Below are 16,096 nucleotides of genomic sequence, written 5' to 3' on the forward strand. Positions count from 1 at the left end.
CCTTCTGTGCATTTTTTTTCAGGCTGATGCAGTTTTGTGACACCCACTATTTACTCTGTCTCTAGCAATTCTATGCATCTCGTTTGGTGTCTTCACATCCAGTTCTTTCACTCTTAATAGGAATGAATTTTCCTTCAGCTGTCATTGTAATTCATACACTGTCATGTCACAAAGCTTACTCATACTTATAATTCCAGTGATTTCTTCCTTCCCCTATATTTTTACCTTTTTTTTTGTCCTTCCCCCACAAAGCATTCTGTTTCAAAGATATAAAGGAATTAATAGAAAGTGCAAAACCACTGGGCTTCTTTGGACACAGGGGCAAAAGATGCCCAGTTCCACAGGAAAACATGCTGATTCCCACTGATTTTGACCATGTCCAGTGCATTAAATATAACCCCGTGCCAGTATTTTACAGATCTGCTGTGCACAATAGACAGTAATGGCTCTATAGAAGCTCTTAGGGCCTTTTATGAGAACTCTCAATATGAGAGAGTCTTTTATTCTTTTTGACAAGTGGATCCTTTAAACTACTCTGGTAAAGAAAAGAATGGAATAAGGCAAAGCTAAAATTTTGGCTTTTGCTCAGCATGTCCAGATCAATGCTAATTAAGATAAACCATAAAAGAGACTTCTAGGGATTTCTAGTCTAAATGTAATTATGTGTAATATAACTGTTAAAAACAGATCAGAGAGCTTGATGTTAAGTTTTAATGAATCCCTATTTTTCTCAGACTGAGACACCTGGAGTCATACACAGAGCTATCTGAAAAGTGTTCACAACAACCCAAATTTAGACCAAACTCACCTGATTTTGGGTCTTATTATGACAGCCAATCTATTAGAGAGTTGCATAATCCTTTTGCTGCTCTATATAGGCAGTCAGTGCAATGAACAGAGGACAGAGGTGATGTGATTTCAGTAATCCATGTAGCTGAGGAGGCTTACAGCTCCATTCTGTACTAGATGATTTTTTTTTTTTGTCTGGGCATAAAAGCATAATTCTTTTCAAGGTCAGATAAAGTATTTTGCAATAGTGGAAATGGGAAGTACTGAAAGAATGTAGCCTACAACCAAACCATCAAGCCTGCACTCTTGCTGGAAAAGATGGCACACAGATCCCCAGAAATTGGAGTGTGTATTTATTTACTTTCTTTGGTGTGTGCCAGAGATTGCTAATTGACATTCAGAGTCGGTGAAATGTTTAGGAAGGGAAATTCAAAACTGCAGGCCATTGAAGTATGCCAAGAGCAGAACACTACATTCTGTCAAAGAGCCTCCTGCAGATTTTACCTGTTCATCTCTCTGTGGACAGAGGATATATTTTAGTAGAAGACTTGATAAAGTTGGAAAAACGTTCAGGATTTCAGACACACAGTGAGCCTCTCAAGGTCTGGCACAGAAACACCCATCTCCAAAAACAAGTGCAAGCTAAGAGCAGCTCCTCAGAATTTACTAATTATCTGAATCAGACTGTCTGGGAAAAAAGGCAGCTTGCACATATGAAGCAGAAAGGGATGTTTTGCAGAGATCTGGGTGACAAAGGTGGTTTGTCCAACAGCAAAATGAAAGGAAGACATTTAATTCAGTAGTGGTGAGACATAAAAGAGTCCTCAAGGAAAACAGAAGGTTTCTTACAGATATAACTTTTACCAAGCTGGTACTTGGGTTCAGCTCACTCCCCATCTGCAGGGACAGAGATTAGAGGTGACATCAGGATTGCCACTGGAACAGGGCAGCCTCCTCATGGGACAACTGAGTTGAGTTTTTCAGGGTGAGGGTGAGACTACAGCACTGTAGAAACCCAGAGAGACTCAGAGAACAGCACTGATCATCAGAGAATGCTTTCCTGGAGTGCTGCCACCATCCTTTGGCAGGATGGCAGAACAGCACCCACAGCTCTGCTGAGCCCAGCAAAGGTCCAGCCCTGGGAACAGGAGTCTGTTCCTTTCCAGAGAAGTATCAGGGCAGCACCCATCACTGCTCCTTCCAGTGTCCCCCCAGCTTGAGGTCAGACTGGCAAATTTATGAAGATACTGTGGCCAAATCCAAGTTTTCTTCAGTTTTGCTTGAACCTCCACTATTTCTGTCACAACTCTCACAAACACTTCAAGTGTAATGAAAGCAAAATTATAAAGATGAAAACGAAAAGCTTATGTTACCATAGTGGTTTAAAATTTTCAGGACTTTTATCTGCCTATGACAGTTACACCTGAAGGCTGTGGCTGGTACAGACAGAGGTGGGATTTTCAAATGTACCATTGATGTGACCTGGATCATGCCAAAAGCAAACTCATTTCAGTTAACTAATAATCACTGCCCTGCAAATATGTCATCTTGAGTTATCATCCTTCCACTGTACCAAGAAACAGCATGAGTTAAAAAGCCCTGAGGGCTCCTGGACCTCCAGACACATGGGATTTCCCTGGAGATGAATACAACAACTAAATGTTTTACATTTATGTAAATGTAGAAATGTTTTGTACTTTTTCCCTGCTGATAGAAGAAAAGGGCAAAGCAAAAACGGCTGAGTGGGTGAAAGATGGAAAACAATCTTTTCACCTGAACACCTGATGTTCCTCTTCATCCTGGTTTTTAATCTCTGTAATCTGAGCTATGAATTTCAGGGTCAGTAGCTAGTAGGAAACAACAAAGATAGTGAGACAAATATTCCTTCAGGACTCCACTGGTATTGAAGCAATACTAGGTCTTACTCTGCACTGATGCTGAAACTGTGTGGGCTGAATGAATCCAGCCACCAGCAGCAGGAAGAAGTCAAGCACGAGCTCCTACAAGACACAGAAAAAAAAAAAACATTGGAAAGGGTTTCTCTCCAAGGAAATGATCTACAAATTAAAGCTGTGAGTTCTGCAGCACCATTCACTCTGTCAGCTTCTTGCTCTGTCTCTTGACTGTGCTGCTGCTGTTTACTTCAAATTCACAGCATCTGATCTTCCTATAATACAGCTTCAAAGCTTATTCTGTTCAGAAACACAGGAAACATTTCCAAATAATTTCCAATGCTTCTGAGATTCCTTCTGTAAGTTTTTGAGCTGGGATGCAAAGCATTAAGGCTGGGGTGGAATTGGTAGAATCTTTCACATGCCCATCTTTCACAAATATCTTCTCTGTTAGTACATTTTATATTAGTAGTAATAAGTAAGGCAGAAAATGCCCTTAGTTTTTATACAGGTTTCTTTTTCCTATCTTTTTATATAAATCAAAGAATTATCCCCATAAGAATTTTGTTTGAACCAAGATGATGAGAGAAAATGTCCTGGGCCACTATCTAAGGTGTCAAGGTCACAGGAGAAAATATATTCCCATGAATAATAAAGGCAATTGTTGCTTTTATGAATTTAGTGCAACATGCATTCAATTCTAATTGAAATTCAGCAAAATCACTGCAAAATGTCTCATCTTCCTTATAGTGTAAATGCCAAAAATTATAAACTCAGATAAGCAGTATGAAATTAGTAATTTCCAAAGACATGGGATCAGTCTGCACAGAACTTTTATAGCCCTCATGTTACATGTACATGTGGTGCTACAGCTCAGAAACTATTTGTTTTCTCTTACAGCATAGACATTTTCCAGTGTATTCCTTCTAGAGCTTTAACATTATATTCTACCTGTTAACTTCCTTATTTTCTTGCATCATGGATTTGAATCTGTCCAAAACATTTGCAAAAGTAAATACAGTCTGAAACAGAATAAGAGAATGTATTCCAAAGTCCTGTTCTAAATTTACCAATTTTTTTACTGTTCTTCAAAAACAAAAAGCAGGGCACATACTCTACAAATGGCATTGTAAAGGGATAAATCCTACTCCATGAGAGACCCCTAGAAGAAAAAACTTTTCAAAGCCTTCCATGTGAGGGATGCAGGTTTTTGAACTGTAAACTGTGCTAAAACACCACTTGTACCCATATACTTAATTCTCCACTGCTTTTCAAGAGGATTTGATCTCCTATTTGCTTGCAACCTTTCAATTTTTTGTATGCTCATTTTAAGAACTACAGAACTTTTAGGTTTAGAAAGACCTCGAAGATGAAGTTGAACTGTTAACTGAGCACTGCCAGGTCCACCACTAAACCACATCCCTCAGTGCCATTCTTTTAAATACCACCAGAAATGGTGACTCCACCTCCTCCCTGGGGACCCTGCTCTGATGCTGGACAGCCCTTTCAGTGCAGTTTTTCCAGCTATGCAATCAAACCTATCCTGGTACACCTTGAGGTCATTTCCCCTTGCCCTGCTCCCTGTTGCCGGGGTGAAGAGACTGACCCACACCTGCCACACTCTCAGGGACTTGTAAAGAGTGATAAGGTTCCTCCTGAGCCTCTTTTTCTCCAGATTAAACACCCACAGCCCTAACCACTCCCCATCAGACTTGTGCTCCCCTCACCAGCTTCATTGCCCTTCTCTGGACACTATGTCAGGAGGGAGCCCTAAAGTTTGAGTCTATGGGAATTAACTATGGCACAGAAAGGTCAGGACTGAAAATCTCTTGGGAGCACCTCATGTGAGGAAACTGCTCCCACATCAGCCCAGCCAAGCTGCATCTCACCAGCCAGTGGGTCCCCCTGAGGCTGTCCCCACCTGCCTCCACACTGGCTATGGACTGACTGATAGCTGTGCTCTAGAAACAGAAACTGAAATGAAGAAATGAAATTAGAATCCGTCTCCTACAGATGGCTCTGTCACTATAAAAGCCACCTGCTCTCAAGTTAACACTTGTTTATATATAAATTTAGAACACCATAATAAATTAGCACCCACTCAACAGAAATGAGCTCTTCTGAATGATGCTTCTCCTCCCACTGGATAATAGGAGGGGGAAATGTTTTTTTCCCCTTAAAGGCATTCAGAGAAGAAATGCAATAGCAGCACAAAGAGTGGAATTGTTGTGGATGGAGTAAACACTTTCCATGTGCCAACATTGTTCAAACAGAACACATGAATAGTGTTGGTAATTTTGCAAACACCAGCTTGGAATAGGCACAGAGTACCTATATATATCAATGCCTCAAATCTAAAAAATGTACAGTCGGGTACTAAATCAATAAAGTGATCAAGCTTAAAGTTCATGCAAAAATGAAGAAAATAATAGGTCTAGAGAAAAGGGGAAAAAAGTAATAATAATAAAAGAAAAAAAATTATAAAAATGACAAGTTTTAGTGCAAAGACCAGGAAAGTGTTTTGGAGCTGTTTAAGAGATTAAGGACTTTCACTGTGAGGAAAAAAAATCCCAAATCAGTTAGTTCAATGTGCAGCTGAAATGAAGGCAGCAAGCAAAATGTGTGGTTGCTAGGAGGATATAACATAAATCAAAAGCACTAGTGTAATTGCTATACACTGTAAGAAAGTGATAAGACCTCTCTGGGTATATTATACGTAGTCTTTGTTATCATATTGAGGAAAGCTCTCACACATTTTCAAAGAATGCAGTGTAGAGAAAAACAAAGTGAACAGCTAGCCTGCAAAATTTAAATTATTAACTACAGATAGAGTCTGAAAGAGAAACTGACAAACAGCAAAAGACAGAGGCTGGCAGATGTGAGTCTGAACACTGAGTATTATTGACAAAAAAAAAAAAAAAATTCTGCATGGGTCTGTCAGCCCCAAGGTTTGGTTATTAAATTCTTGCCCCTTCCTGAAATCGATGAACTACACAAACACCTCCTAACCATGCCTGTGTCCACCATCTCCCTGAGGGTAAGAACAGAAGCCCTTTCAAAGTCCTGAATGTGTCCTGGTCAAAAGTAACCCACCTTTGTAGTTAGCCCCAGCCCATCAGTAAAGATCCCAAGTGAGATCTCATCTTACATAGATTCAGAAGTGAGTGTTGGACCTTGATCCTTCCAGCAGAGGCTTCCTGAAATACCCTGGACAAAGAATTTCATGCCATGGTTTCCAATTGCAGAAAGGTGAAAGGACTTTCCTGCCTTCCAGGAGTAAGATGACAAAGAATGCATTAAACAGCAGTGGAATAGCTTCAATAAAACATTGCTTCTCTAGATACATTGGCAGATTCTCTCTCCTCTGCACCCCAGACATACTCTGGCAGGTTTTAGAAATATTGGATGGATGCAAAATATGGAAAGGATGCTTCATGCAAAAGTCATGAGACACAACTCTTAGTTTTTTCATGTGTACAAAAAGAATTACCCAGAGTCATCCCACCTGAATTTTGGCTCTTGAATCAGGAGAATGCAGATACCTCTAACTACAGTCTATGTTCCTGAATCATCTGCCTTAAGGAATTCAGCTATGGCCTTTCCAAAACTACAACCCTCCTGCCAAGGCAGAGTTTCTGTCCAACACTGTAACCACGCCACTCCATCATCAGTGCCTTGTTCCAGCTGGCCACACTCTGCCCTGGGCTGTCAGCTCTCACCAACTTCCATTTTCACCATGTTTCAGGTGACTCCAAAGCCCATGGGTTGTGTGTCTTCATTTGTAACTCTTGTATCCCTATTGCCCACCTATTTATTGATCTATTGACCTTGTGTCTAAGTTAGTTAAATACACAGCTATCCACATAAACTGCAGCAATGCAGTCATAAACCACAAGCTATAAATTATAAAAATGCATTACCTTTTTTCTTATTATATTAGAAATCAAAACTGCAGTGAAGTCACTGGTCTATCTCCCATTAGGAATGACATGAGTATTCTGCAACACTTTCCAGCACAAAAAACACAATGACCAAATACTGACACTGCTCAGACCAAGGCTGGAAGCTCTGAGACAGAGCCTTGAGAAGAATGTTTCATATATTGGGTGGGGAGAATTGCTTTTGGGCACATCTATCAAACTCCATCAGCTATAAAGAGAGCCTGGAGGGGACCAGACTTCTCACTTAAATTCGTCAGCAAGGCTGGATGAACCCAAGCACACAACTCCCTGTAGCCCAGAGAACCAGGGTTTTGCATCAGGAGTAAAATGCTGCTGCTGTTAATCAAGCTGCCTGTTGGGAGTGGGAGAGGATTCTATCATATGGATATGGTTGAGAAGCTTACTGCCAAAAATTGTGCAAATGCTGGAAAAGATTCAAGATACAGGGCAGGAACGGGACTCAGGACCTGAAAAAGGGCCAGCCAAACTCCAACCAGGCTCAAGGAAAATGAAAAAGACTGTAAAATTCTGATTAAAGTCTCTTGTAGTTGTGGAAAAAATTACTACAAAATAAAATAAAAACTCACAAACAACTCTACCTTGGATATCTTTATCAAAATGTCAGAGAGTTCACATTTCTCTCTGAATTTAAAAATAATTAAGGAGCAAATATCTGTGTGAGTAAAGTATGATTATTATAGAAGTAATACAGTATTTTCATCAAGAATGGTCTCTGAGACGTTGAGCAATAAGCTGTGTAAAAAGCAAAAAGAGCCTGTCGGAAATCCCAGATTTCAGAGAGGAGACAGCACACAGACATGGAAAAAGAGACAGGAGAGGAACAGGGAAAGGAATGAAGGATGGTAAGGAGCAAACAGAAAAATAATTTGAAGGATGATAAAGGATGATTGTGAAATAGTTTCATGAATGCTTAAATGGGGCTCCTCTCATGCAAAGGAAGAAACTAAGTCCTTGTTTGAAGGGTAAATGGCTCCCACATGTACAATCACATCTTTGATGATGGCTCAAACTGCTCATTAGCTGTTTTCATTGCTCTTTCTCTTCCAATTCTTGCACACACAACAATACTATTGAAAGGCACTGAAGAATGGTAAGTCTGTACCCAGATATAATTTTTTTCTGCCCAAATTCTTCTACTGAAACTGCTTTCCACTGCCACTTGTGCTCATGAGTCATTAGTGGGTGTTAGCTCAGCCCCCTTTGGGTCACCACAATCCTCACATACCTGGGGATTTGTACAGGAATCCCACCTCTCACAGCAACTCATGAAAGATTACAAATTACCTGCTCACCCTAAAATGAGCAAAACCTGCTCAAAACTACACACTTCCCTTTAATTTTAAGGTCTTGAGGGCATGAGTGGCAGGCTGGGATCCAAAAGGTCCATAACTCTGCCATGGCACAGCCAATCCTCACAGCAAATCCTCACCCCCAAAAGGAACCAGCATTTCCTTGCAGAAAGAATGCCCACAAGTTCAGAGAAAGAAGCAGACCCCTGATGCTTCACCATGATGTTGTTGCCTCAGAAAGACAGCATGGTCTAGGTGGAAGTTTCTTTGCTAGCAATTTCTCTGCTGGGTTGTTTCCCAGAAGTTTGAAGCAGGATGCCATAACTTCTTTATTTGTTAGTTACTCATAGCCCTTAAAATAACATTATATCACTGTCTGGAAGAGCAGAGAGATACTAAAAGAGGGGAAAATATTGGATCCCCAGGCAGTGGAACTACTGAAGTCTCATTTCTGTAGCTCATGGCGAGATTCTCTGATGTCTAACAAGATATCAGCTCCTGCTGATGCTTCTTCCTTGACTAGAGCATTCCTATGTCTCCTTTGTACAGTGCCTCCAGTGTCTCAGTGAGTAAATCCATACTGCAGGCTTTAACATGGTGGAGGTACAAAGAGTTTCTCTCCTTTATGAAGCCACTGATTTTCATGCAGCTTGTCAGACCTTTCATCACATCTAGCTGATACTGGTCAGTTGAATTCAAAAAGCTACTGGAGAGGAGCAGAAGCAATTGTGCACTCACACACACATTGTGGTCACATTACACGTAATTTTCACAGAAAACCAGACTAGACATCTTCCTCTCTGTACAGGCCATTGAGAAAACACTTCCAACAGAATGAAATTATTCACACTGTATCACAGAGGCAAGTTCTCAGCATGTTCTCTCTGCTAGCTACGCTCAGTCGATGCAGAATCCACCAGCTCCAGGCTCTGAATTAACATGCAGACCAGCAATACAAAAACCCAGTCTTTTCTGCTGTTTCTATTCATCAGTTCAAGCAGGGATGAATGTACTTTATTTTTCTCCCCAGATGGTTGGAAGCTGCAAAGTAATTTAGCAGTCTATGTTCTTCTGAAAAATTATCATGCTTTTTCTTTCCTGGGTGACTTCTGGATCTCCTGCTGACTAGCTTAATGGTACTGAGAGTTATGGAATGATATTGTTTTTATTATGTGCCTTTTTAAATTGCATTTTGACACACAGTCTATCCATTCATGGGTCTTTAAAGAAGAAGCTTTTCCCAAGTGCCTGCAACATCTAAGTAACAGAATGGTTACCTTGAAAAGACTAAAAATAAGCCAGGGTGCCTTTGGGATAAGAGAACTCATTTTCAGTCCTTTCATTCTGCCATTCTCCAAAGAGGCCATGGAACTACTTACTTGTAAGAGTCAGTAAAACACTTCAGGAGAAGTTTTCCTTCGGATTTCAGTCCTAGTTAGAGCCATATAGAGCAGTCAGGAAATGGCATGATTTTAAGGATAGTTCTGTTCACTAAGGTCTCACAAATGCTGGCATTTGCTGCCCCTTGTGCCCCCAGCAGCACTGGGCATGGCTGTGATCCTTTGGGAGATAAAAAGGGGAAAAGCCACATGTCTCTGTTAATAAACTAACCAGAGTCAAGGGCCATTTTTGGGCACTGGTCCTGAGGCCTTTACAAATTTAACTTACTGACACAATCACCTGTATGGTTTTGGCCCTTGATAACCAGTGCTCCCCCAAAGCTGGGTGCACTGGAATTAACAGAGGTGCTGCCCATTCCCAAAAAGCAATTGCCATCCTTTCTGGGGAGCAGAATGCTCAAGGTTCAGCAATGGAGATGCAGGCAGCATGTGCCAGATGGCTTCAGGGCCTCAGAACTGTCCCAGGCACCCTGAATGTGCTGGAGTCAGGGCAGCCCATCAGTCTCAGTGAACAGGAGTGTGCAGGCTGTTCTGCACAGGGACATCATGTGCCCTTCTGCTGATGCCTCCCCATGAGCATCACCAAGGGAAGCAGTGGCAGAGAAGGGAGCCCTGTGCTTGGGGACACCAGGGACAGTTCATTCAATCCCACTGACACTCAATCCAAGGCTGTTTCTGGCAGCTTGCAGGGTAGCAATTGGAAGAGTGCTCGCACATGAGGAGTGCAGCCAGGAAAGGAACAAATGGCACAGGACTTCCAGCCAGCTGCTGGCACCCAGATCTCAGGCCACAGCAGATTATTCAGTCTCCTGTTGACAGAGGGCTAATAGACTTGGGCCAGAAGGGATCAGAACTCATTTAGGGTGATGGCCATCATCTTGCCTAGCACACTGGAGACTTGAGGCAGGGCCATGCCAGAACTTCAGCTGGACCAGGAAGCAGCATCCATGTTTCTTCAGAGCACAGATGACATCTGTTCTGCACACTCAGATGGACTTTTTCCCCTGCAGTTTATGATCAGCTGGAAAAAAACCCCTCCTGGCACAGAACAACCTCCTACCACAAGAAGCAGTCAGGTGTATAAGACCTCCCCTAACAAGCTGTTTCAGGGCACCAAGCACAAGCACCTCCTAAAACAGGACTGAGTGTTCCAAGCTGCATCTCCCTGCCAGTCCTTAGTCCAACAGCAGCAGCCAGAGGGACCTGGGTCTTCCCAGCCACCCACTGGTTCTCCAAATCAAAATCCCCCCAGGGAAAGCAGGTGGGGCTGTGCCTGCACCCTTCTGGAGAGGAGCTGCAGAGCACAGCCAGTGCTGTCTCAGCAGAAGGAACTGGGGAATCTTTCCCCCACCTTCTGCCACCAACCTGCAGAGAGACTGTGAGCAAAACACTTTGCATCTCTGAGCCCACATTTCACACATTATCTGTTGTTTGTTTTGGGGTTGGATGAGCAGTAGGGATGTCTAGCACACATCTCAAACACAAGGCTACTGTGGTTCAAGCACAAAGCAATTCTCTGACAGGCATCTCCTCAAAAGATACTGAATTTTTGCCTCTTTCTCTCCAGTACCACCTTTTCCTTTGGTTCATTACTATTACTGCTCATTTACCTTAACCATGGAGGCCAGAATGAGATGAAGTTTGGGAAGTGTTCTGACATTATTTAAAGATTTAGCCCTGCTGCAACAAATCCTTTCATGCTTCTGGTTGCTAATTACAAGCAAATACTTTGATAGCCATGGAAATTACTTAACTCTCCTTCCACCTTTCAAACACTGTGTCAAACTATGTATAAATGCACATCTTAATCCAGTTTGATCACAACCTGAAATGAATAAACTAAGAATAGGTTCTTGCAGCTTAACACATGAAAGCAGAAAACATTTGCTTACTATTTGGGACCCATTTATATTTGAATTAATGAGCACGGTGCTATAAATATCTAATTTCCATGAATTTCAAATAATGTAGGAGCACATCTGGGATGTCAGCGTTGGGGAAGGAGCATCTTTGCTTCTCTACTACACCAAATCAGTGACATTTCTATTTTAACTTGAGTCCCTAGTGACTTCTACCTGCCAAATCTTGACTCTCTCTGCAGAATTTTTAGCCAGTGACCACTTCTGCTGGGACAAGCAAAACCCCACAAACCCTAATCTGCTTAACTAACTGTGACAGAAATAGTATTCACATGAACAAGTGAAAATAACAGAACTGAGCCTGTTAAAAAAATCAGGATTGCTGCTAGAAAAGACATATTCATTGTAAGGAAGTATAATTCTCTCTGTATTAGGATGCTTGTCTTTTATCTGTAGTATATTATCTTTCTGAATGTTATTATGAATGTACTGCCTTCTACAGTGTTTTTTCTTTATCTGACAGCACATTGAGCTCCCTGATAGTAGGCTTTGCATTTTGAGTTTGAATATGCCTCTGCCACACACCTACAGCTTTCCATCACAGGCAATAAATGTAGTTATTTTCTTTTTTTCTTGCATTTTGTTTTTTGTCTAATGCTTGGTTTGCTCCAGACAGGTGTGGCTACATATGTGCTAAAACTCTATTGCCAGAAATGAAGATCAGGAATGTTCAGAAATTCTGCTCAGACCAAGAGCTGAGACTGAGGATGGATGGATGGATGGATGGATGGATGGATGGATGGATGGATGGATGGATGGATGGATGGCTGCATGGAGAAATGTTAAGTCCCAAAAAAGCAGTTCCTGTTGTTGCTGCGGATTTTTCTTTTTTTCCTTTCAATGCACAAGCAGACAATTGCCTCATTCCTCAAAGTAGTTTTAGGATCCTTATATCCTTTAACAAGATCTGGCAGAGGTTTTCCACTGGAATATATTTCCATCAGGAAAAGCCTGATTGAGAAAACCCACTCTGTTTATGCAATTATACAAATTTAACAAAATTCTAGAGGAAAGATAAATTCTGACTTTTTATCAGCTCCAGTCTCAGCAGTTGACTCAGACACAAAAACCATGCAGAACTGAAACCTCATCCTCTATAGATTTTCACATATCCTGGCTCCTCACGTAAAAAATTTGAATGAGGTAAAAAAGAGCTGTATCCAATGACACCATTAATCATTCCTGCATTCTGTGGTATGAGACTTGAAATGTTTCTCTCTCAATGTTGTGAGAATAAAAAACCCTCTCTGTGTTACTACTGCCTTAAACTTCTGAGCATGGCAGGGTATGGGCAGCTGCCACACGTGCCAGGGTGCTTAGAGCAAGGGAAATGCTGACAGAAAAACTCTGAGAATAGTCAGTGCCCTGCTTGAAGCAAATCTGTGCCAGCTTAGCCAACCCTGAGTCACAGGCTGAGGCACTGCATTATTACAGAGACACAGAGCCCCTGCTCTTTCATTGGACTTACTAATGCTGGGCAGCCTCTGGTACAGGTACAAATGCTGCAGTTCCTGATTTCTTCCTGCAGCTTTCAAACAGGTCCTGAGTTTTTTCTCCTATGAATGACATCTACCTAAATCCATGAATAAAACATGCTTGAAACTAATTTCTGCAAAAGGTGACTGAAACCTCAGCCTTTGGTCCACAAATTCCATCTGTAGGAACAAAGAGAACAGGTTTGGTTCAGAGAAGCAGCAGGGAGGGAAGGAAGGAAAGGGAAAGAGGGAAGGAAAGGGAAGGAAGGAAGGAAGGAAGGAAGGAAGGAAGGAAGGAAGGAAGGAAGGAAGGAAGGAAGGAAGGAAGGAAGGAAGGAAGGAAGGAAGGAAGGAAGGAAGGAAGGAAGGAAGGAAGGAAGGAAGGAAGGAAGGAAGGAAGGTTGGTTCACAGTTAACCACCATAAATCTAATTAATAAAGTGAGTAGCAGAGAGAGGTTTTGAAACATTAGACATTTTCAAGGGAGAAAATAAAAATAACACAGGAGAAATAACAGAGGAGATCAAAATTTCTCTAAGACAAGGAAGGGAGGGCCACGTCCTCTGATTATCCATCCATCCATCCATCCATCCATCCATCCATCCATCCATCCATCAGTACTTGAACCACAGCCAGGGTTACTCTTGGTAGTGAACTGGGAGTCAGATCCCTGAATCTGTGAAATCTTAGCTAAGTGAGATGAAGGCTTGCCTATGCACATAAAACCCCTTAGACATAAACCACTGACTAAGTCTGAGACTAAGTCTGGACCTAGTTGCACCTAAACCCAACTCTGAGGAGAAGTTTAGAATGCAAAGGGTTCTCTCCTGAATCTCATGACTTAAAGGGAGGGTCCCCCTGACAGTTTTGTTCTACTCTGTCCTCTATGCAGTAAATAATCAAGTGTTCTTTGCCACTGATTCTTCATAAAATTGTTGGTTTATATCAAATAACATATTGCTGCTTCTCTCTTATGAGTGAAGTACATTACTCCATATATGAGATCTGGGGAAAAAAAAAAAGAAAATAAGAATAATCACAGATAACCTTTATGTAAGAGACTTCTGCGCTTCTTTCATCCAGCATGGAGCAAAATTATCTCATCCCTGTAAATCTGAGAAGAGAAGGAACCAAGTTCCTCACCTTGGGTTGCAGTAAGGAAGCTGTTTAGGACCCAGGATCAAACCCCAGTGCCCTCAGCCCAGTCTGCTGCAGCTCTGCCTGTTAACCACATTTTCAAAGACAGATCTTCAGTTCACATCTTCTGATTTTCTTGCATGAGCTGTACAGCACTAATTAATTGCCTCTGTCTGAAGTAGCCTCCTTAGCATATAAAGTCTCTCCACGTCTTTTTTATTTTTCTTTCTGCAGTGCACTATGAAAGGAACTTTAAAAGAGAATTCCAGAAGTAACTGAAAACCAAGGAGGTTGCAACTTGAGCATTTTCAGATGAAAATGAACAGATGAAATGGAAGCCATGGTAATTTTTTCTTTAAAATATCTAATGATATAATTCCACTCTTAAAAAAAATATCTAGTATATATATTTGGTCAGGATTTTTTAAAAGTGATATGTAGGTATCTAACTTTGCCAAATAAATGGCCTCATTCTTCTTCTGTTGGAGGCTAAAGATTTTCTACAAACAGTCCTCTCACAGAGAGAATCTCAGGTTGGAAACAAAAAGTCCTCAGATGCCAAGACAGCAGACAACAGGTGCAAATAATGGCTCTTCAACCTGACAAAGAGATGCCAGGATCTGAGTTGAAAGCTGAAGAGAATAAAAAAAAATAAAGGATAGCTTGACATTGGTTCTCATCTTGAAAACATGAAAACTCACCACAAGTGCTAAGCAGATCAGCACAAACTGAAATTAAACTACAGCACAGCCTAAAAATCAAGGGAAATGGAATAGTCAGGACCAACGTTTATTTCCTCTAGAGAAAAAAAGAAATCATGTAACTTCCACATAACACAACAAAAATTATAGAAGTTTAAGAATAGAATGGCACAGATTTCAGTATGCAACTTACTATTACATTTGGGGTTCATTACAAAATAAATATGCTGCTTCCAAAAGATGAAACTAAATTGCAAAGTCCTGATTTCCAGCCAGGCTTCAGAGCTCTTCAGAGCAGGTAGAGAGAAGGAGCCTTTAAAGTAGCACAAAAGGTGGACAGAGTGATAAATAATGCATGTCAGGGAGCTGCCTGTACTTGCCACTGGCACATGAGGATCTCTTGGCTTGATCTCCTGGAAAATGGGATCTCCATCACTGGCGTGCTGTGAAAGGCAAAGAACTGAGGGATCTCATTCAGCTGGAAATACGTGGACATGCCCTGTGCCATGAGGGCTTTGTAATATTCAGCAGCCACCCAGACAGTAAAAGAGCCCTGCTGCAAAAATACAGAGCTGCAATTCTTCTTTGGCCTCGAGGCTTGGCTCAAATGTGACCCCACAGGGGAGAAAAAGGAGCTGCTTTCTGCTGGGAATGGTGTGTCAGAGCTCAGTACCCTGTGTTCCAACACAGCTCAGACATTCCAGCACCACAACAGTGCTGGCCAACTGGCCCATCACTGTTCTCTGCCTGTTGCAGTATTTTCTTGGGATGCTGGCAGCTAATGCCTGCTTGAACAGCCTTACCTCTGTTCCTCTGTTCCCATTCATCTGCTCCCAATGCTTTCCTCAATTCCCCTTGTGATATTTGGCTATACCCAAAGGTCAGTGTCAAAATATGCTTCCACTGCCCATGTAACACTCACATTTTCTTCTGAAACTTTGCTGCAAAGCACAGGCCTTGACTCTGACCTGAACCTGGCAGCCAGCTATTGCTGGCCATCAATCCATGTGTGAAACCCATGCTCAAGTGAAGATGAGGCACACCAGCAGTGCAGCACTGCAGCCTCCCTGCTCTGGATCAATAAAACATGCTCTTCATTCCTAAAGAGTGTGATTTTCTCAGCCTGATCTCTTTCTCATCTTTATTTGATGGAAGAGGCAGCTTTGTAGAAGCACCGTGCCTGGTTAGACAGCAAAACTTTTTAATCGTTTATATCACTGCTCCAAAAATCTGAAATTCACCTTAAGCCACAGCAAGGAAAGACGATACAAGTCAGCTCACAGAAAATTAAGCATGCATGTATTCCAAAAACTTCCACTGCCCTTTTTCCTTCATGTCATGAAGGAATTGGGAAAGCAGGGATGTTACTAAGATTAAAAAAAAAGCCAAAACCTCATGATCAAAGCGTTTTAAGGAGCAGCAGAGCAATCGAGTGATTAGCACAGCAGGTATGAGTCCAAATGAACAAAACCCAGGGTCTGAGTGAGGAGAACTCAGAGCTCAGAGCTCCATTCAAGAGGCATTTCTGCTTTT

At 41.7% G+C, this 16,096-nt stretch overlaps 1 protein-coding gene across 1 annotated transcript in view; it reads right to left on the reverse strand.

Annotated features, from left to right (window-relative positions):
- Nucleotides 1-16,096, reverse strand: part of DPP6 (dipeptidyl peptidase like 6) — a 529,059-nt gene that overhangs the window by 498,298 nt on the left and 14,665 nt on the right. The gene's annotated exons all lie outside the window — the stretch shown is intronic.

Source organism: Oenanthe melanoleuca, chromosome 2, assembly GCF_029582105.1.
Source record: "Oenanthe melanoleuca isolate GR-GAL-2019-014 chromosome 2, OMel1.0, whole genome shotgun sequence".
NCBI classification, from domain to species: Eukaryota; Metazoa; Chordata; class Aves; order Passeriformes; family Muscicapidae; genus Oenanthe; species Oenanthe melanoleuca.